This window comes from Martes martes, assembly GCF_963455335.1.
Source record: "Martes martes genome assembly, chromosome: 8".
Taxonomy (NCBI): domain Eukaryota; kingdom Metazoa; phylum Chordata; class Mammalia; order Carnivora; family Mustelidae; genus Martes; species Martes martes.
In genome coordinates this window covers 72,592,915-72,615,827 of record NC_137895.1, presented here as the reverse complement: position 1 = coordinate 72,615,827, position 22,913 = coordinate 72,592,915, and the positions used below count along the sequence as shown (strand labels likewise).

Genomic DNA, 22,913 nt, shown 5'->3' with positions numbered 1-22,913 from the left:
TAATGGATTTAAAAACTTTTTTTTTTTTTTACATTAAGTTTCACTCATTGTACTATGAAGTTGTAATGATTTTGACAAGTTCATGGTCTAATGTATTCATCAGTACTCTCTCACACAGAATTGGATTATCCCCCCCCCCAAATCCTGTTTCATCTATTAAACTTTCCTCTCCCTTAGAATCCAAGATCATAATGTTTTTGCTTCCTGTCCTATAGTTTTTACTTTTTATGAAGGTCATGTAAATTTAATAATTCAATATGTAACTTTTTCAGGATGACAACTTTCAGTTAGCAATATGCAGTTAGCATTCACTCATATTAATAGCTGATGACCTGTTATCCCTTAATACTAAATAGTAGGTATAGCTCACTGTTTGTCCTCACACATTTTGAAGGACATCTTGAGTTCTTCCAGTTTTGGGCAATTATAAATAGTGCTGCTGTAAACTTTCACATGGACGTGTGGACATTAGTTTTCAAAAGAGGTGAACAAATACAAAGAATGCGATTGCTAGATCAAAGATAAACCTCTGTTTAGCTTTTTAAGAAAATGTCAAGGAGTCTTCCAGAGTGGATGCACCATTTCCATTCCTTCCAGTGATGGAAATTACTTCCTGTTTCTCCAAATTCTTGACAAAATTGTTATTCTTAGGGTTTAATTTTTTAAATTTTTACCGATTCTAAAAGGCATGGAGTGTCTTGTTGTTTAACTGTCTTTTCCCTAATGACATGTGGTTTTTGATGATCTTTGAAATTCCTTAATCTGTGATTTGACTCAATAATTTTGGAAGTTTTCTATTACTATTTGAATATTCTGCTGCATCCTCTTTTTTCACCTTTCCAATCATGCCTACATTGGTACTGTTCATCAGTTCTTAGATGTTCTGATATCTTTTTCATTTTCTTTTTTTTTTTTTAAGACTTTTTAAAAAATTTATTTGACAGACAGAGAGCACTAGTAGGCAGAGAGGCAGGCAGAGAGAGAGATGGGGAAGCAGGCTCCCCACTGAAGCAGAGAACCCGATGCGGGACTTGATCCCAGGACCCTGGGATCATGACCTGAGCCAAAGGCAGTGGCTTAACCCACTGAGCCACCCAGGCGCCCTTCATTTTCTTTTCATGTTCTCATTTCAGTTTGATTCTCTTGAAGTTCACTGACTCTTTCCTTGGGGTGTTAAATTTGGTGAGCTGATCAAAGGCATTCTTCATTTCAGATACTTACTTCTTGATTTCTCGCATGTGCTTTTGATTCTCTTGCCTTGTTGTTATCTCTCTGGTGACAGAGTACTGTAAAACACTTGTCTGATAATTCCTACATTTGTGTCACATCTGAATTTGTTTCTGATGATGGTTTTATTTTTAAGGTTGTGTAATTTTGTTCAAATATGGACATTGTATGTGCAATAGGTGTTATCTATGTTGTAATGTGAGAAGTTATCCCAATTTGCCTAGGATTTCAGCTTTCTTTAGTGATAGGTTTACAAATACCTCTACTGTTCATATTTTTACCTTTTCTCTTGAATTTAGGGTTTCTCTTTGCCCTGTTCCTCAGAAAGAGTATACATCTTGGGATCTCTTTCAACTGAAATTCACTGTTAATATACTTGAGGTTTATTGGGATGATGGCTGGATGTGAGAGAATGAAAGCAAACCACATTCTTTGGAATAAATCTCAGTCTTATAGTTCTCCTCTCTCTTCGGGGTTTGCCTTTCTCAAGTTTTTCTAGTTTTTTTTCCAGGGATACAACTTTTATCTTTTTTGTCCCCTCATCTGTTTTACTATCAGCATTCCCAATCTTTTTTGTTTTGTTTTTTTGAAGCCCTGTTATGTTGTGAATTAGTTTTTCCTTCTCTTTTTCATATAGAAAAGGTACAGTGTTATGTAATTCCTTTCCACATGGGAAATAAGGTCTGGCTAAAGGATTGCCTGAGACTTGGGCTTCATGATGAGGTTTTTGGAAGGTATCATAGTGGTGTCTCTTCATTCATTCCTCGGAATCATGAGGTTGTTTTTCTCAGGTTTTTTCTCTGAAAGCTTAGTGTGGTCTCTGGAAGGAATTATGACCCTCAGAAGTTTCTTACTCCAGTCCACACTCCACTGGCAGCAATTTCTGATTTTCAAATAAAATGAGTAAGTCTTACTATCATTAATGGCTTCTAGCTGCTGCTGCTCCTTCCTCTCCACAACTGGGGTAACTGTTTGCCCTCTGCTCTGAGTTTTCTGATAGTTCTAAGAAAGTTGTTCATTTTCAGATTGTCCAGCTTTTCTTATTGTAGACAATGAGTGCCAAATTATGACACTTTTACAACTTGGATGTGAAACCAAAAGACTAGCTGTTTTTTTTTAAACAATTTTTTATTTTTTTTATTAACATATAATGTATTAATTATTTAGCCCCAGGGGTACAGGTCTGTGAATTGCCAGGTTTACTCACTCATAGCACATACCTTCCCCAATGTCCATAACCTCACCACCCTCTCCCTACACTCCTCCCCCAGCAACCCTCAGTTTGTTTTGTGAGATTAAGAGTCTCTTATGGTTTGTCTCCCTCCTGATCCCATTTTGTTTCATTTATTCTTTCCCTGCCCCCCAAGCCCCCCCATGTTGCCTCTCAACTTTCTCATATCAACTAGCTGGTTTTTAAATTAAATTAACCTTAAAATTATATCAAGGATCAATTTATTAATTACAAATAGCATTATATTGCATAAGATAAAATTAGTGAATATGATATTGTTATTTAAGTGTTAAACTTGTAGGAGCATGAATTTCCAAATATTTTGTCAATATTTTATCCACGCTCAAAAACAGAATAGTCAAAACGATTTCAAACATTTGGATTTCAACTTTTAAGTTTACAGATAATCTCAATTGTACTTCCAAGCTCTCGAACAAATTTATTATAGCCTACTATTTATTTTCAAGCCTATGAAGTATTTTCATCAGAAGAGTATGCAGTATATAACTGTAATATAGGAGTATAACAAATTCTTAAAAATCCTATTACTTCTACCCTTGTTTCTGCTTTATTCTTACTCTATAGGAACTCCATGGACCTCACTGTCTTCTATTTAGGCACCAGTAATATTCTTCACTCATCTACCATCTCCAACTTCACTGATACATACGATATCCTATGAGGTGCTAATTGATATTTGTTTAATTCTTAATTCTCTTAATTCTCATATTGAGTTCCTTGGGATTCTTTGGCACTCAAACTAAAATCTTGTTTCAGACCTCTATAGGATTCCTAAGCAAGTATTTGTATTCTGTCAATCATACAAAGTCTGGGTACTTCCCACTTAAAGGTGGCTGTTATTTTTCTTGATTTATATATTAAGTATCAACCCATCTGTGCCTCAGTTTCTGCTACATACTTTTCTTAAATCTTTAAGTAGACATGTGATTCTTCCTTTACTCACTAGTTTCCAAACCCCTAAATTTCTACTCTACCTTTAGAATCAGATAAATAATGCATGTAACATATGAACATTCTATAAAGTTACACTGTATGAATAAAGAAATGTACATGAGGTTGGAAAGAAATGTCCTTAAACTACACTCTTTCTGGAGAAGTTAACATATACACACATTTATCTATTTTTCCCCTTCATACATAACTACTTGGGATAAGAATTTTTCTTCTCTACATTCTATGAAAACTAATAAGACGAGTTAGCAATTGGCTAGGTTTGCTTTGTGAAAGTACTAAATGTGATCAGTCCTTAATATGAAAATGCTATTTTAAGTAATACAGAAAAGTTCATCAAACATTTTAAATGAAATCTTATGAATTTAAATGAACAATATGAAAGTTAACTCCAAATTTAATGATAGTCACACATTAATTACCAAGGGAGTTTGGAATTCAAGAAAGTTAGTAATAGCTAGACAAAACTTATTTTAATCATCAAATTTAAAAGCCATTCAAGTACTATTTTGTAGGAATTGGAGAAAAAGAAAACATCATGGAAGGAAGTGAAAAAAATGATGGAAAGGGTGAGGAGAAAAAAGTAAAGGACATGATCTTAGGGAAAAAAAAAACCTTATTTCAGCTTTTTAACTATATTCATCAATTTAATAATATGGTTTAGAATCCCATTGAAGAATGTATGTATATTTTACTAATTCATGTTTTTAAAGAGTTCACTTATTTGAGATAGAGAAAAAGAAATTGAGAGAATGAGTGGGAGGAGGAGCAGAAGGAGAAGCAGACTCCCTGAGGGGCAGGGAGCCCAACCTGGGACTTGATCCCAGGATGCTCAGATCATGACCAGAGCCAAAGGCAGATGCTTAACTCATTGAGCCACCCAGGTGCCCACGAATTCATTTTTGATAGTGCTTAGACCAGTTAAGCATAGTTAGTTACAAAAGACTTTCATTAGCATCCTAAGACAACTCCGTGGAACTATAGTTGCTTCAGTGGTATCCAGGGCTGTCATCTTAAATTTCTCATCCATAGAAGTTTTATAAATGGCGTCTAAGTAAAACCATTTGTTCATGCACAGAAGAGAGTAACAATGAGTTGAAATAGTTCAGGCCAGAGAAATACTCTGCAAGGTTCAGGAGAGTGTGTGTGTTTATCATTGACAGACATTTTATATTCGTTCTATGGGTACAAAGTGAAAAACAAACATTTATTACTGCAAAGCTTTTTCAGCTAAGAAAGTGCTAATACGTTCTTAGATTTTGAGCCACAATGAGGTCTGTCAGATCTTGGAGGGATAATTGTGGACTTTTGCCAAAAACAAGCCATGGTTACCAATATTCCCAAATCCTGACAATTGCTTATTTTCCTTTTTCTCTCATCCCCACAAACACAAGATTATCAGTTCTTGTGTCCTACTCACCCCGACTTTATTTCTGTCTTGCACTGGGATTTCTTTCTTTCTTCCTTTCTTTCTTTCTTTCTTTTTCTTTTTTTTTTAGTGCTAGAGGCATAGTATCTCATCTAAAATACCTGATTTGCATTTTGAATATTTCAGTTGATTCCCTGCATCCATGAGCATGGATGGAACAAAAAACTAATGTTTCATCCAAATAGGATCCAAAAGTATTGGATATTTGCCAACTTAAGAATATAAGAATATAATCAAAATATTTGCAGTTGTCATTCTATAAAAAAATATGACTTTAAAACAGTTTTCAGAAAGTTTGTTGGACAATAAGTAAGAAAATTAAGAGAGAATGGGGGGGGAGGCTAATGGTGAAGTTAAAAATACTAGTATGTGGAGGAGATAGCAAAATTTACCACACTGAAGGAGAATTAAATGAAGGAATATGTTTTAGAATAATAAGAAAATGGTACTAAAATATAGTAGGAAGTTCCTATGTAGTTAAAAGTAGGTTTGTTTTTTTTTTTAATCACTAGCAACAATAGTGAAAAGAAAGGTGATAAACATTCTGTTAATGTTTAAGGATTACAAAAAGAGAGGACTTCTGCTTCTCATAATGGAGTAACAGGGAATAGACTTATGTTTCTACTTAAAACAGTGGCTTTCAAGAAACTGGAAATCCTAAAAAAAAGGAAAATAATCCTTAAGAAATGTGAAATGCACCAAGTGAGCCCTGCAGTCACCCAGTTTACTGTAATGAGAGTTTCAAGGCCTTAAAGCCAAAAGGGTAACTGAGGCAGAGTGGTGGACTCCAGAGGGGAGCAGATGTTGCTGAACATCTACATAGTTCTAGATAGTTTAGAGTCAAATTATTCAACATTTTGGTACTTCTATTTTTAATTTTTTGAGGAACCTTCATACTGTTTCTACAGTGGCTGAACCAGTTTACATTCCCATGAACAGTGTATGAGTGTTGGTTTTTCTTCACATCTTCACCAACACTTGTTTCTTGTATTTTTGATTTTAGCCATTCTGACAGGTGTGAGGTGATATCTCAGTGTAGTTATGATTTGCATTTCCCTGATTGAACATCTTTTCATGTGTCTGTTGGCCATCTATACATTTTCTTTGGAGAAATGTCCGTTCATGCCTATGTCCAATTTTTAACTGGATGGTTTATTTTGGAGGGTGTTGAGTTGTATAAGTTCTTTACAGATTTTGGATACTAACCCTTTAGCAGGTATATCATTTGAAAATATCTTCTCCCATTCCCTAGGTTGCCTTTGAGTTTTGTTGATTGTTTCCTTTGTGGTACAGAAGCTTTTCATTTTGGTGTAGTTCCAATACTTTATTTTGGCTTGTATTTCCCTTGTCCCAGCAGACATATCTAGAAAAATGTTACTACAAATGATATCAGACACATGAAATCCTGTGCTGTCTTTTAAGGTTTTTATGGTTTCAGATCTCACATTTAAGTTCATAATCAATTTTGAGTTTATTTGTGTGTATGGTCTTAAAGCTCTTTCTCTTGCTATCTAGTTTTCCCCAAAACCATTTGTTGAAGATTGGTTTTTTCCCCCACTGTATGTTCTTGCCTCCTTTGTCAAAAGTTAATTGGCCACATATTTGTGAGGTGATTTTTGGGCTTTCTATCCTGTTACCTTGATCTTTTTGTCTTTTTTGGTGCCAGTACCACACTTTTTTGATTACTGCAGCTTTGTAAATTAACTTCAAGTCCAGATTTGTAATACCTCTAGCTTTTTCCTTCTGTCTCAAGATTGCTTTTGCTATTCAGGTTTCTTTTTCAGTTCCATACAAATTTTAGGATTGCTTGTTCTAGTTCAGTGAAAAATGCTGCTGGTATTCATAGGGATTGCATCAAATCTATAGATCATTTTGGGTAGTAGGCACATTTTAACAATACTTATTTTCCAATCCGTGAGCATGGAATATCTTTCTTCAACCAAAGAATACAAAAACACTACTTTGAAAAGATTTATGTACCCCTACGTTTATTGCAGCATTATTACAATAGCCAAATTATGGAAGCAGCCCAAGTGTCCACTGATAGATTAAAGTGTGTGTGTGTGTGTGTGTGTGTGTGTACAAACACACACACACATACATATGAATATTAACCAGCCATAAAAAAAAAAGAATGACTTCCTCTCCGAGAGAACACCAAATGGCGGATGACGCCGGTGCTGTGGAAGGGCCAAGGGGCCCTGGAATGGGAGGCCGGGGCGGTTTCCGTGGAGGCTTCGGCAGCGGCATCCGGGTCGGGGCCCGTGCCGAGGCCGCAGAGCTCGCGGGGGCAAGGCCTAGGACAAGGAGTGGATCCCCGTCACCAAGCTGGGCCGTCTGGTCAAGGACATGAAGATCAAGTCCCTGGAGGAGATCTATCTCTTCTCCTTGCCCATCAAGGAGTCTGAGATCATCGATTTCTTCCTGGGAGCCTCCCTCAAGGACGGGGCCTTGAAGCTCATGCCTGTGCAAAAGCAGATGCGCGCTGGCCAGGGGACCAGGTTCAAGGCATTTGTCGCCATCGGAGATTACAATGGACACGTCGGTCTGGGTGTCAAGTGCTCCAAGGAGGTAGCCACTGCCATCCGCGGGGCCATCATTCTGGCCAAGCTTTCCATCGTCCCTGTGCGGCGAGGCTATTGGGGGAACAAGATTGGCAAGCCCCACACTGTCCCGTGCAAGGTGACTGGCCGCCGTGGCTCTGTGCTGGTGCGTCTCATCCCCGCCCCCAGAGGCACTGGCATTGTCTCGGCCCCTGTGCCCAAGAAACTGCTGATGATGGCCGGTATCGACGACTGCTACACCTCGGCCAGGGGCTGCACTGCCACCCTGGGGAACTTTGCCAAGGCTACTTTCCATATCATCTCCAAGACCTACAGCTATCTCACCCCTGACCTCTGGAAGGAGACTGTGTTCACCAAATCTCCCTATCAGGAGTTCACAGACCATCTTGTGAAGACCCACGCCAGAGTCTCTGTGCAGAGGACCCAGGCTCCAGCTGTGGCTACCACATAGTTTTATACAAGAAAAATAAAGTGAACTAAAGCTTGTTAAAAAAAAAAAAAAAAAAAGAATGAAATCTTGCCATATGCAACAACATTGATGGATCTAGAGAGTATGATGCTAAGTGAAATAAGTTATTCATAGAAATGTAAATACCATATAATTGCACTCATCTGTGGAATCAAGGAACAAAACAATAAACAAAGAAAAAAAAAAGACAAACCAAAAAAGTAGATTCTTAACTGTAGAGAATACACAGATGGTGCCTGAAGGGGAAGTCAGTGGGGGATAAGTAATATAGGTGAAGTGGATTACAAGTATACTTATTATGAAGCACACTGAATAAGGCACAGGATTGTTGAATCACTACATTGTACACCTGAAAGTAATACAACACCATTTGTTTACTATGCTGGAATGAAAATTAAAAAAAATAAAAAAGAAAGAAAATTAAAATAAAAGAAAAGATAGAGTTTGCAGAACAAAGAGAGAAGAGAACTCACTAATGTCTGCAGAGTTGCCCTAGAATAATCGTGGCATATGAACTGGCACACACACAGGTGAAGAAACTACCTGACAGTTGGAAAAGGACCAACTAAAGGCGTTAGAACAACAGTATCCAGTGCTCTCATGGGGCTGTGCTATTGCCTGTCTGCAAGCCAGAGTGGAAAATCTAATAATTCACAAGCCAATGGCAGAGAACTTAGAAAGGTCTTCCCTTAGTGGTTGGTATAATTAGCCTTAGAATAAACATGATTCTGTTGTTGCCTAAAAAAGATCTTAAAACACAGATTCAAACGATCAATGAAACTTTCTTCAAGTAACTTAAATATGTTCTAGCATAAAGCTCAAAAAACTCAGATCATTTTTTATCCCTAGAGCTTTTTAACCTCTAAAAAATTAAAAGTCACAGTATCTTTTAGCCATTCAAAAATTACCAAGCATGCAAAGAAGCAGAAAAACATACCTAGAATGAGGAAAAGAAACAAACCTGACACAGTAGTGACACAGATACTAAAAATAGAACGTAAGTAATTAAAGCTATAGTTTATATATTCAAAAAGCTAAATGATGGGTTAAACATTTTAAGGAGAGAGATATGAAAAGAATCAATTTGACCTTGTAGCAAAAATTATGTTTAGCATAAAATAAATACATTGCTATAAAACATTGCAGAAAAAAATTCATAAACATGGATACTTCACAGTAATGGTTTAAAACAGAAAGAATAAAAATGGGGAAAAAAAGTAATGTGATTTGTGATACAACTTCAAGCAATCATTATACTTATAAGTAGAGTCCCTGAAAGAGAGGGGTCGAAAATATTTGAAGAAATAATTACCCGACAATTTCCCAGTTTGATAAAAACTAAACCCGGGTATTCAGGATGTTCAAGGAATGTTAAGCCCTAATAACACAAGGAAAATTATACCAAGGAATATCTTAATTACATGGCTCAAAATAAATATTGGTTTATTGGTTATAAATATTTAAAGACACCCTGAAGAAAAGTATATGTACAGAAAACAATAGTAAGGATGAAATGATTTTTTTGTTACATCAAAGCAAGAGAGGAGACAGTTGATCAACATTTTAGAAGTACTGAATAAAAAGTCATCAAGCACAAATTTGATGAATAGAAAAAACTCTTATAAAACTGAAGGTAAAATAATTTTTTTTCAACTACAAACTGAGAGAACTGATGTACCAGATCTATACTATAAAAGCAGGTAAAGCTAGTCTTTTAGATTTCTGGTCCAATCTAGCAAAGAAGGAAGACCCTGAACTCACCTCCATAGACATACCAAACTTACACCTTTTTATATACAGAACAGTTCCTCCTGAAAAAAAGCAGAGGGCAGAACTGAACCACCACTGTGCAACAAAAGATAGGCCACATAGAAAATAGTAGGAGAGAGAGACTTGGCAATGAAGGAAACCCCCATCCCTGACAATGCAGATTGCATTAGGGAAGAATAGTACTAAGGGACTAGGAGCAGATTTGTCTGTCCCAGGGCAGAGAAAAAAAGCTTCCCTTTTATTTTTATTTTTTAAACAGAGAGTGGGGAGCAAGAAAGAGAGAGAGAGAGAAAATCTTTTTTTTTTTTTTTTTTTTTTTTTTTTTTTTTAAAGATTTTATTTATTTATTTTGACAGACAGATCACAAGTAGGCAGAGAGGCAGGCAGAGAGAGAAGGGAGGAAGCAGGCTCCCTGCTGAGCAGAGAGCCCGACGCGGGACTCGATCCCAGGACGCTGGGATCATGACCTGAGCTGAAGGCAGCGGCTTTAACCCACTGAGCCACCCAGGCGCCCCTAGAGAGAGAGAAAATCTTAAGCAGATTTCCCACTGAACATCGAGCCCTCTAGAGGCAGGGCCCAGTCTCTTGACCCTGAGATCATGACCTGAGCTGAAATCAAAAGTAGGATGCTTAACCAACTGAGCCACCCAGGTGTCCCAAAAGCTGCCATTTTAAAGAGCAACTAGTATATGAAAGATTCAGTTACTTTCCAAGTGCTGAAAAGTTCTCTGGGTTTAACAGACTGATGAAAACCACTGTTTACCTTCTCCCTTCATCCTGATAGAGTAGCTAGGGACAGGGCTCCTTCCACATGCCATAGGCAGCCTGCAGCTTCAGTGAGCCTCCAGGTCCTAGCCCACATGAGCCATGAATATCCCAGCTATAAAAAGCTGTAATTTAAGAAGAACAACTAGAAAATAAAGGACCTAGCCCTAGGACCCTCAAATGGCAAGGGAACTTTGAGAACTTTCTCTGAGCCTGAGGGTCTGGAAAGTGCCACTGCTTACATTCCTTATCTACCTTGATAGTTCAAGACAGGAGCAAGGTCTGGCCTGCAGCCTCAGAGAGTCCTGGGTCCCTAAAACATACCCACCCTAGCCAACCCATCAAGGCAGCCCCACTGTGGGGTTCACCAGGACACTCCTGAGCAGCTACAGCTCCAGCCGTTAGGCCAACCACCACCAACTGAGCACCACAGAAAAACTCCAGGCCTGTATCACTTGGGCTCCAAACAGCTTGGTAGGGTACTCTTTTTTTTTTTTCCTTTTTTAAAAGATTTTTATTTATTTATAAATAAAATATTTGTTTTTATGAGAAGGGGGAAGGTCAGAGGGAGAAGCAGACTCCCCGTGGAGCTGGGAGCCTGATGTGGGACTTGGTTCCGAAATCCCAGTATGATGACCTGAGCCGAAGGCAGTTGCTTAACCAACTGAGCCACCAGGTGCTCCGGTAGGTACTCTTGATGTAGACAGAAAACTCTGTGACCTTCTGGCTCATACCTTCTTTTGCTATAGCCAAAACTTTCAGAGTACCCCTGCATACTGCATAAAGTGCCCTTGGAGCTGCTAGCCTGTGCCTACTTTGACTCCAGTGCCTCCCCTCCCCCCCCCCCCGCCAACCAGGAGAACTCCTGTACTGAACACCCCACCATAACCTAGCATGCTTCACTTTGAGATTCAGGTGTTCTGCCGGAGCACCCTCTCTGTGGAGAGTCCTAGTCCTACCCCAGCCTATGCCCACTTCAGCTATAGCTGTCCTGCCATAGCAACCTCTGTATGAAGAGCCCCAGGATGCTGGCTTGCTCCCCACTTTGGTTCCAGCCGCCCTGCTAAGGTGTCTCCTGCACAAATACCCCAGGCCCCCCTTGCCCACATCCTGGCACAGCTCCATTAACCTCACGAGGGTACTCTCTTGTACAGAGAGCCCCAGGACACACAGACTTCCACTGTATCTTCAACTGTCCTGACACAAGGCCCTCTGTACAGAGAGTCTTAGGACTACAGCCCATGAACCCTTGAGATCTGCCACCCTGTCAACACACCAGCACAAGTGTCCTGAGATCCCCAGCCCACACAACACTGCCCCAACTAGCCAGCCAAAGTCACCAGGCACACAGCGTCTATGCAGGGAATGACCCCACACAATATCATTACTTCAAATTTAGGAGAAGTAGCTGTGCCACCTAATTCATAGAAACAAATGAAGAAAGTGAAGCAAAACGAGGAGACAGGATATATGTCAAGGAAAGAACCAGAAAAAAATCTCAGAAAAGAACTATATGCAACCTGCTTGATAAAAAATTGAAATATTTTCCGGGATTGGTCACATCTTTGACCCCAAAACAGTCTCAATAAACTTAAAAAGGTTAAAATTATATCATCCAATTTTTGCAGTAAGAATAGCGTAGAACTAGAAAATAATTACAAGAAAAAAATGGGAGAAAAAACAAGCATGTGGAGCCTAAACAACATGTTACTAGGCAACCAATGGGTCAACAAAGAAATCAAAGAGGAAATTTAAAAATGCATGGATACAAATGAAAAATGAAAAAACAACAGTCCAAAATCTGGGATTCAGTGATAGAAGTTCTAGGAGGGAAAGTTAGAGCGATATAGGCCTGCCTCAAGAAACAAGAGAAATCTCAAGAAAAAAAAAAAAAAGATCTAACATTACACATAAAAGAACAAGGAAGTGGAAAACAGACAAAGCCCTAGTAGAAAGAAGGAGATAATAAAGTTCAGAGAAAAAAGGAAACGATCAATGAAACCAACAACTGGCTCTTTGAAAAGATGAATTTACAGATGTTTAGCCAAACTCATCAAAAGAGACAGGACATAAATAAAATAAGAACTGAAAGAGAAGTAACAAACAATACCACAGAACTACAAAGGATTATGAGACTACAGTGAAAAATTATATGCCAACAAATCAGATAGCCTAGAAGAAATGGATAAACACCTAGAAATACAAATCTTCCAAAACTAAATCAGAAAGAAGTAGAATATCTGAACATACTAATTACTAGTAACATAATTCAATCAGTAATCAAAAACTCCCATCACAAAGTTCAGAATCAGATGGATTCATAGGTAAATTCTACAAAACATTTAAAGAACAATTAATACTTACTCTCTTTGAACCATTCCAAAAAATCTAAGAGGAAAGAAAGTTCCCAAATTCATTCTATGAGGTCAACATTACCTGACACCAAAATAAAAATGCTACAAAAGGAAAACTACAGGCCAATATCCATGATGAATATAAAAGCAAAAATCCTCAACATACTAGTACAAAAAACTCAATAGTATTTTAAAAAGGTCTTTCACCATTATCAAGTGGGATGTATTCTGGGGAAACAAGGGTTGTTCAAAATTTACAAGTCCATCCCATGATAAAGCACGTTAACAAAATGGAAGATGAAAGTAATTTGATTATTTGGGCACCTGGGTGGCTCAGTCAGCTAAGCATCTGCTTTTGGCTCATGTCAGGATCCCAGGGTCCAGGGATTGAGCAGGAAGCCTGCTTTCTTTTCTCCCTTTGCTTCTCCCCCTGCTTATACTCTCTCTGTCTCTGTCAGATACATAAATAAAATCTTAAAAAATATATAGATGCAAATTTTCTAAATGGAAATTAGCACAGCTAATTCAACAATATGTTAAAAAGATAATACATCATGATGACCTGGAGTTTATCCCAAGTTTGCAAAGTTGGTTTAACTTTCTAATACCAAGGAATATAATTCACAATATTAATAAACTAAAAAAAAAATTCTGTTACCTCAATTGACAAATAACAAATGTGTGACAAAACCCAAAATTGATTTTTCTCATAAAACTAGAAACAGAAGGGAACTTCCTCAACATTATGAAGAGCATCTACAAAACCCAAAAACTAATGACATTTCTTTTAAGTTAATAACATTCTTAATGACAAAGAAATGTACCTTCTCCCTAAAATAATCAGGAAAAAGAAGAAGGTGTCTGCTCTCATTACTTTTATTCAACATTACAAAGAAGGTCTAGGTACTGAAGTAAAAGGATAAGAATTAAAAGGCATCCACATGGAAAAGGAAGAAATAAAATTGTCTTTATTCGCAGATGATAAGAAGATCTATGTAGAAAATCTGATGAATCTATAAAATCACTGCTAGACGTTAATAACTTAAGCAACACTGCATATTACAAATTATAATACAAAATCATTGTATTTCTTCCTAAAAGCACTGGAAATAAAATTTTAAAATACCTTTTAAAATTGTATAAAATTATGAAATATACTGGGGTATACCCAACAAAAACTGTGAAAGACCTATTCACTGAGCACTTCAAAATTGCTAAGGAAATTAAGATAACAAATGTGGAAAGCTAAATTATTTATTAATGATTTAGAAGACTCAATCTTGTCAAGATACCCTTTCTCCAAAAATGTATCAAAAGATTCAATAAAATTGAAAATCTTAGCCAGTTTGTAGAAATTAAAATACATTTATTAGAAGAATTTTATATCCCTACAATAACCTCCCAAAAATCTTATATCTCACATCATCTAGAAATATAAACTTATGATGGATAATAGACTTGATATAAAATTAAAATTATAAAACTTCTAGAAGAAAGCCTTTTCTAATTATACCAAAAGCATAATTCATAATTGAAAAAAATCTATACATTGGATATCATAAAAAACTTCAAAGACAGTCATATGCTTGCACACACACACACATACACATTCTCATATGTTCTTAGGTTTGCTTATGTGTAAGTGAAATGAATGACAGCAATAATACAAGGAATGATAGGGAGGGATTGTGATTACTTGTAATTATAAGGATCTTTTATTACCTGTCAAATGTTACAGTATTATTTAAAAGTGGATCTGGATTAGGCACAGACATATATTGCAAACTCTAAGCAACCACTAAAAAATTTTAAACAATGCAAATGCTTTTGACAACATGCTGAAAAAAAGGAGAGAACATGGAATCATCAATTGCTCAATTAAGACGAGGAAAGGACAGTACAAGAGAAGAAACCTACAGGCCAATAACCCTGATGAACATTGATGCAAATACAAACACGGATCCTCAACAAAATACTTTAAAGAAGACAGACAATATGAACAAGTAGGATTTATTCCATGGATGTAAAAATGTCTCAACATCTGCAAATCAATGTGAAATACCACATTAACAAAATGAAAGGCTAAAATCTTATGTTCATGTCAGTAAATGCACTAAAATCATTTCAAAAGTTCAACATCCATTTTATAAAAACTCTCAACAAAGTGAATTTAGACAGAACATGCCTCAACATAATAAAGGCAGTGTATCAAAAACTTATAGTGAATATTTTATTTGATGGTCAAAAGCTGAAAGCATTTCTTTTAAACTTAGGAAGAAAACAGGATGCCCACTCTCCTCACTTTCATTCAATATAGTATTGGCAACCCTACCTGGAGTAACTAGCAAATCAGAAAGGAAGAAATATAAAGCTTGTCTATATGGAGAGAATATCTATAAAAAACCTAAAGGCACCACAAAAAAAAAAAAAAACCTTTAGAGCTAATATATGAATTCAATAAAGTTGCAGGATAAAGAATTAATATAAAACTCTGTTGGATTTCTATACACTAATAATGAACTATTAGAGAAATTAAGAAAATAATCCCATTTGGAGTTGCAGCAAAAAAAAAGAAAATATCTAGAAATAAATTTAATGAAGGAGGTGAGAGAACTGAACACTGAAAACTGGAAGATAGTAGTGAGAAAAAAAACTTGGATGGCTTTGGGTTTTATGATAACTTTTTTGGATACACTCCCAAAGGCTCTAGCCATGAAAGAATAATGGATAAACTGGACTTTATTAAAGTTAAAAAATGCCTATTCCATGAAAGAGAGTATGAAAAGAATGACAAGACATGCCAAAGAGTGAGAAAAATTCTTGCAAAAGACACATCTGATACAGGATTGTCATCTACTTACAGCATTTAACATACAAGAAACCTTAAAACCCAAAAGTAAGAAAACCTCACCAGAAAATGAGCCAAAGACCTTAAAACAAGCTTGACCAAAGAAAATACACAGATGGCAAATAAGCACATCAAAAGATGCTCCACATATTATGTCATCCAGGAAATGCAAATTAAAACAATAGTGAGATACCACCTCTCACCTGTTAGGGCGGCCAATCTAAAGTACTAACACCACCAAGTGTAAGGGTGTTGTGAAGCAATAGGAACTTTCATTTGTTGCTGATGAAAATGCACAATGATGCAGCCACTTTAGAAGAAATTTGGGTAGTTTATTACAATACAAAATACCAGAAGGTCATCCAGCAATCATGCTGCTGCTTATTTATCCAAAGACATCAAACATTTATGTCTACACAATAACCCAGAGAGGGATGTTTTTAGCAGCTTTATTCATAAGTGCCCAAACTTGGAAACATCCCAGATGTCTTTCAATAAATTAATTTATAATAAACTGTGGTACCTCCTGACAATGGAGTATTAGTTAGTGCTAAACAAAAATGAGCTAGTGAAACATGAAAAGACATCAAGGAAACTTAAACACAAATTACTAAGTAAAAAGCCAATACAAAAATGCTATATACTATATGGCTATCAGAATATGACATTTTGTAAAAGGCAAAATTTTGAAGACAGAAAAAAAAAAAAACCCAACTCCAAGTTACCTGGTATTGGGGAGGAGGAAGGATGAATAGGTCCAGCATGAAGCAATTTTAGGGCAGTGAAACCACTCTGTCGGATGCTATAATGCTGAATACTTGTCATTATACATTTGTCCAAATACATAGAAGGTTTAACACCAAGAGTGAATTCTATGATAAACTATAGACCTTGGATACAATGACGTATCAGTGTATGTTCATCAGTTCTATCAAAGCACTTTGGCATAGGATTCTGGTAATAGGAGAGGCTTTGTAAAAGTGAGGGTAACAAGTATACAGAAAATCTTTGTACCTTCAGCTCCATTCTGCTGTCAATGTAAAATTGCTCAAAAGTAAAGTCTATTGAAAAAAAAAATGAGAACACCTGAAAGGATGAATTTGTCACTTATATTGAGAAAACAAAGCAGATAATGGTGTGGAAATCAAGCATCCTACTCAGTACTGGCATACTTAGGAATGGAAAATGCTATTGTCATTGAAATAAAGTTGATAAAAGAGACAAATATAATGATTGCCAAGTTACAACTGAAAGACTTTAAGAACCAAGTTCATTTACATGATCAATATTATAGAATATTTGCCTTATATTTTTGTAAATTATAAATATAGTGAAACAGGGGCACCTGGGTGGCTCAGTTGGTTAAGTGACTGACTGCTTTTGGCTCAGATCATGATCCTAGAGTCTCAGGATAGCCCCACATCAGACTCCATGCTCAGCAGGGAGTCTGTTCTCCCTCTGACCCTTCCCCCCTTCATGCTCTCTCTCTTAAATAAATAAAATCTTAAAAAAATAGTGAAAGAGATAAAACTTTATGACCATATAATAGCAGATATTTTTATAATCTATAATTATCTTAATGTGTGTTACAATTTAAATACATATTGAATTGATAGTAGTAGAATAATTTAATCAAACATAGACTTAGTTAGTCTTATAGTTTGTTTTTAAAAATATAAGTATCCAGAAAACATACACACATAGTCCAAGAAAACAAAAGAGATCCCTAAGTGGTATATAGATTTTTTCCCCCCAAATACTCTCCATGCATTCACAAGAATTTTAAATGTGGTCAATTGTTACACAATTTAGACTATTCATTGAGTTGTTTTTGTGTGTTGAGTCATTGATTTTACTGCTATTCACCAACATTTTCAGTTCCTTTCAAGTCTGGCTATCTATCTATATGTGTATCTGTCTTCTAACATGTGTACCAATTCAATGACCTTGAGTAGAAGATTATAAGTGTGGGGAGAATTAGTATTTCTGTTTTTGGTCTAAATTGCATTCCTACCTAGTAGTATTTATTATACTACTGATAATCAGTTCTAAAAACAGATAATCTCACAGTTTTGAAGCTGTTCTATTGGATAACTGAGTTTCTCATAAAAAGCCCCACATAGGGGCACCTGGGTGGCTCAGTGGGTTAAAGCCTCTGCCTTCGGCTCAGGTCATGATCCCAGGGTCCTGGGAGCCCCACATCGGGCTCTCTGCTCAGCGGGAAGCCTGCTTCCTCCTCTCTCTCTGTCTGCCTCTCTGCCTACTTGTGATCTCTCTCTGTCAAATAAATAAATACAATCTTTAAAAAAAAAAAAAAAAGCCCCACATAAGGCTCAATCTCAGGACCCTGAGATCATGACTTGAGCTAAAATCAAGAGTTGGACTCTTAACTGACTGAGCCACCCAGGTGACTCAAATGAATACTGTTGAATATAGTCCAACATGATATTAAAGATGATTATTTGACTATGGAGTATGTACACTTTATGTTAAAATGAACCACTAGACAAAATGGTGATATAGCAATCTGCTTCCATACCACCACACACACATACATTGATTTGAACAACTATTTTGCACAAAGAACTAAAGATTCAGGTCAGGGATTATAGCATACAGGTAGAACACAGAAATTTATAAAGATGCACTGAGAGTGCCTCAGCTTTAAGGACACAAATAGGCTCAAAGTGAAGATAGGGAGAAAGACATTCCATGCTAATGGAAACCAAAAGAAGCAGGGGTAGACCTACTTATATAAGGGGGAAAAAAAAGGACATTAAGTCAAAAATTGTAACAAAAAAGTCATTTTACAATAAACAGATCAGTTTATCAATAGACTGTAATAACCACAAATATTTATCTGATCCTACAGCATGTAAAGCACTAAGCAAATACTCATATATCACTATAGAGAAACATAATACAATAATAGTAAGGGACTTGAAAACCCCACTTTAAACAATGGATATATCACCTAGATAGAAAATCAATATAGAAACACTGGACTTGACCTACACCAAATGGACCTAAACACATATTCAAATAATTTCATCCAACAGCAGCAAAATATACATTCTTCTCAAGCATGCATAGACCTTTTTCCAGGATATGTCTTATCTTAAGTAAGAAAACACATGGTAGTAAATGTAAGAGAACTGAAATCATACCAAGTATCTTTTCTGACCACAATGCTATGAAAAATGAAATCAGTAATAGAAAATAATTCACAAACGTGTGGAAATTAAACGTGCTCCCAAACTGACAATGCATCAAAGAAATAAAAACATAAATCGACAAAACTTGAAACAAATGAAAATGGAAACACAATATGCCAAAATTTATGTGATGCAGCAGCAACAGTTCTAAAAGGGAAGTTAATGCCTACCTTAAAAGAAAGCTATCAAATAAGCAATCTACATGTACATCTCAAGGAACTAGAAAAAGAAGGACTTAAGCCCAATGTTAGTAGAAGAAAAAATAGGACAAAGATCAGACCAAAAATAAATGGAGATTAAAAAAAAATAGAAAATATAACTAGAAGCTGTTTTTTTTTTAAGTATAAAAAAGTTGAGAATCCCTTAGCTAGACTAAAAAAAGAAGACTCAGAACTGAAAGAGTAGACATTATACCTAGTAGGAAACACCAGGACCAGATGATTTCACTGGTGAATTCCACCAAACATTAAAAAAAATTAACACCAGTTCTTCTCAAACTCTTTTTAAAAACAGGAGAGGAGGGAACACTCCTAAAGTAAACTTTTAAAAAAAGATTTTATTTATTTGACAGAGAGACAGCGAGAGAGGGAACACAAGCAGGGGGAGTGGAGAAGCAGGCTTCCCACTGAGCAGGGATCCCAAAGCAGGGCTCCATCCCAGGACTCTGGAATCATGACCTGAACCGAAGGCAGACTCATAACTGACTGAGCCACCCAGGTGTCTCCAAAACTAACCTTCATTTTATGAGGCCAGCATTACCCTGATACGAAAGTCATACTAAGACACTACGTATAGGGATATAGGCCAGTTTTTTTTTTGTGTGTGTTTGTTTGTTTTAAAAATTTATTTACTTTAGAGAGAGAGAGAGAGAGAGAGTGAGCATGAACAGGAGGGGCAGAGGGAGAGAATCTCGAGCAGACTCCACACTGAGTACAAAGTTTGATGCGGGGCTCAATATCACAACCATGAGTTTGTGACCTGAGCTGAAACCAAGAATTTATCACTCAACCACCTGTACCACCCCATGCCCTCCTGACCCGTGGTCTTCTTATAAATATATTTGCAAAAAATCTCAACAAAAATCTAGGAAATCAAATCCAATAAGACTTTGAGAAGATTATACACCATGACACATGGGATTTTCCTCTGGGATACAAGGGCAGATCAATATATGCAAATAATTAAATGTAATGAATTAATAATATGAAGACAAAATCAGGGAGACAAACCATAAAAGACTCTTAATCATAGGAAACAAACTGAGGGTTACTGGAGGGGAGTTGGATGAGGGGATGGGGTAACTGGGTGCTGGACATTAAGGAAGGCATGTGATGTAATGAGCACTGGATATTATGGAAGATTGATAAATCACTGACCTCTACCTCTGAAACCAATAATACATTATATGTTAATTAACTGAATTTAAATAAAATAAATATGGAAAAAAACTTATAATCATATCATTAGATGCAGGAAAAGCATTTGCCAAGATTCAACATCCCTTCATGCTTAAAACATTCAAGAAACTGGGTATAAAAGGAATGCATCTCAACATAACAAAATCTATATTAAAAAAATCTCAGTGGGATAAAACTGAAAACTTTCCTGGTAAGATTAGGAATAAGATCAAGGTGCCCACTCTCAGCTCCTATTCAGCACAGCAACGGAAGTCCCATTAGAGCAATTAGGCAAACAAAGAAATAAAAGGCACCCAGATTGGAAAGGGAGAAGTAAAACTATTTCAGTTTACAGAAAATATGATCTTACATAGAAAATTCTGAAGACGCTACCAAAAAACTATTAGAACTGGGATGCCTGGGTGGCTCAGTTGGTTAAGCGGCTGCCTTCAGCTCAGGTCATGATCCCAGCATCCTGGGATCGAGTCCCACATCGGGCTCCTTGCTCGGCGGGGAGCCTCCTTCTCCCTCTGCCTCTGCCTACCACTCTGTCTGCCTGTGCTCACTCTCTCTCTCTCTCTAACAAATAAATAAATTTAAAAAAATTTAAAAAAAAAACTATTAGAACTAACCACCAAATTAAAGTTGCAGGATATAAAGTTAATATGAAAAGATCAGTTCTGGGGAAGCCTGGGTTAAGTGTCTGCCTTCGGCTCAGGTCATGATCCTAGGGTCCTGGATCAAGTCCTGCATCAGGCTCCCTGCTCAGTGGTATGACTGCTTCTCCCTCTGCCTGCTCTGTCTGCAGCTCTCCCTGCTTGTGCTCTCTCTCTCTCTCTCTGACAAATAAAATCTTAAAAAAAAAAAAAAAAAAAAAAGATTAGTTGTGTTTCTATACACTAAGAAAAAAACTATCTGGAAAAAAAAACACAATTCCACTTATAAGAGTATCAAAATATATAGGGATATCTTTAACCTAGGAATGAACATCCTGCCATTTGTGAAAACATGAATGGACTTTGAGGACCTTATTCTGTGTGAGGTAAGTCAGAGAAAAATGAACTATATGATATCAGTCACATGTGGAATCTAAAAAAGCCAAACTCACAGAAACAGTAAAATGGAGGGTACCAGGGGCTGGGGGATAGAGGGAAAGAACAAATACTGACCGAGATTACAAATATACAATGAGTAGTAAATAAGCTCTAGAGATCTAATGCAGAGGATAGTAATAAAATATGATATTATAACCATTGAATATGCCAAGAGATTAAAACATAATTATTGTAATCACTAAAAAGAAATATAATGTAACATGGTAGAGGTGCTAATTAGTGCTACAATGACAATTATATTGAAATATATAAATGTATCAAGTTAACATTCTATACAACTTAAATTTTACAGTATTATATATCAAATCCATTTCATTAAAAAAATTTTAAGGGCACCTGGGTGACTCAGTTGGTTAAGCAACTGCCTTCGGCTCAGGTCATGATCCTAGAGTCCTGGGATCGAGTCCCACATTAGGCTCCCAGCTCCGTGGGGAGTCTGCTTCTCTCTCTGACCTCCCCTCTCATGATTTCTCACTCTCATTCTCTCAAATAAAAAAAAATCTTTAAAAAAATTTTGACACTGATGAAATAACTGAATTCACTGATGAATAAATGAACATTGTTAAAATGTCCATACTACCTAGAGCTATCTACAGACTCCATGAAAGTCCTATCAAAATTCCAATGACGGTTTTCATAGTAAGAGAAAAACAATCCTAAAATTTTATGTAACTGTAAGGACCTATTTAGCAAGAGGCTTTCATTAAAGTTAAACAAAACCCTTGTTTAACCCTTAAACTGTCCCTGCTCCCCTTCCCCCCAGGGGATTTACTTAACAACAAGTCCCGGAAACCAGCTCCAGGTAACAAAGCCCAGATACAAGGGTGGGTCAGGCCAGGTGGAGACATCTGATCAGTGGGGGGATGCATACTGTCTCCCTAGCTACCAAGGAGTATGGGTCCCTGCCCTTTGGAAGCCTTTGGTGTCAATCCTAACCAAGGTGTGATAGGCTAATTCAAATGTCTACTAGGGTAAATTGTAATTCAATTGGTCACCTAGTATCACTGTGGAGTTTCCTGTGTGTGTTACAATCTCATTGGCCACCTGTGTGTGGCCAGGCCTGACTGCATGGCCTTTGCCCTTAAAAGCTAGTCTGGGAAACAGAGAAGGGTCGCCCTCTCTGTAAGAGGCACGGCCCTGGCTGGTCAGTTTGATTCTTGATGCTTGGCATGAAATAAAGCTTTGCTTGACCTTCGCTTTATATCAGTCTCACTCCTTTAATCATGGACCCATTATTGGGGCATAACAGTAACAACAAAAGACTCTGAATCACCAAAGGGATCTTGAGGAAAAACAAAGCTGGTAGTCATTATAGTTTTTGATTTCAGACTTTAATACAAAGCTATAGTAATCAAAACAGAATGGTACTGGCATAGATACAGACACACAGAACAACAGAACAGAATCTAGAGCCCAGAAATGAGTCCTAGCATATATGGTGAACTCATATTTCACAAGGAAATCAAGAAGATTCAATAGAGGAAAGATAGTCTCTTCAATACATGGTGTTAGGAGAGCTGGACAATAACATACAGAAGAATGAAACTGGACTCCTAC

General features: G+C 36.8%; 1 pseudogene across 1 annotated transcript; it reads left to right on the top strand.

Annotated features, from left to right (window-relative positions):
• The first annotated feature begins 7,020 nt into the window (after positions 1–7,020).
• LOC308348363 (small ribosomal subunit protein uS5-like) lies at positions 7,021–7,874 on the top strand (annotated as a pseudogene). The gene has a single exon. The product of its transcript is annotated as a small ribosomal subunit protein uS5-like (transcript).
• The last annotated feature ends 15,039 nt before the right edge of the window (positions 7,875–22,913 follow it).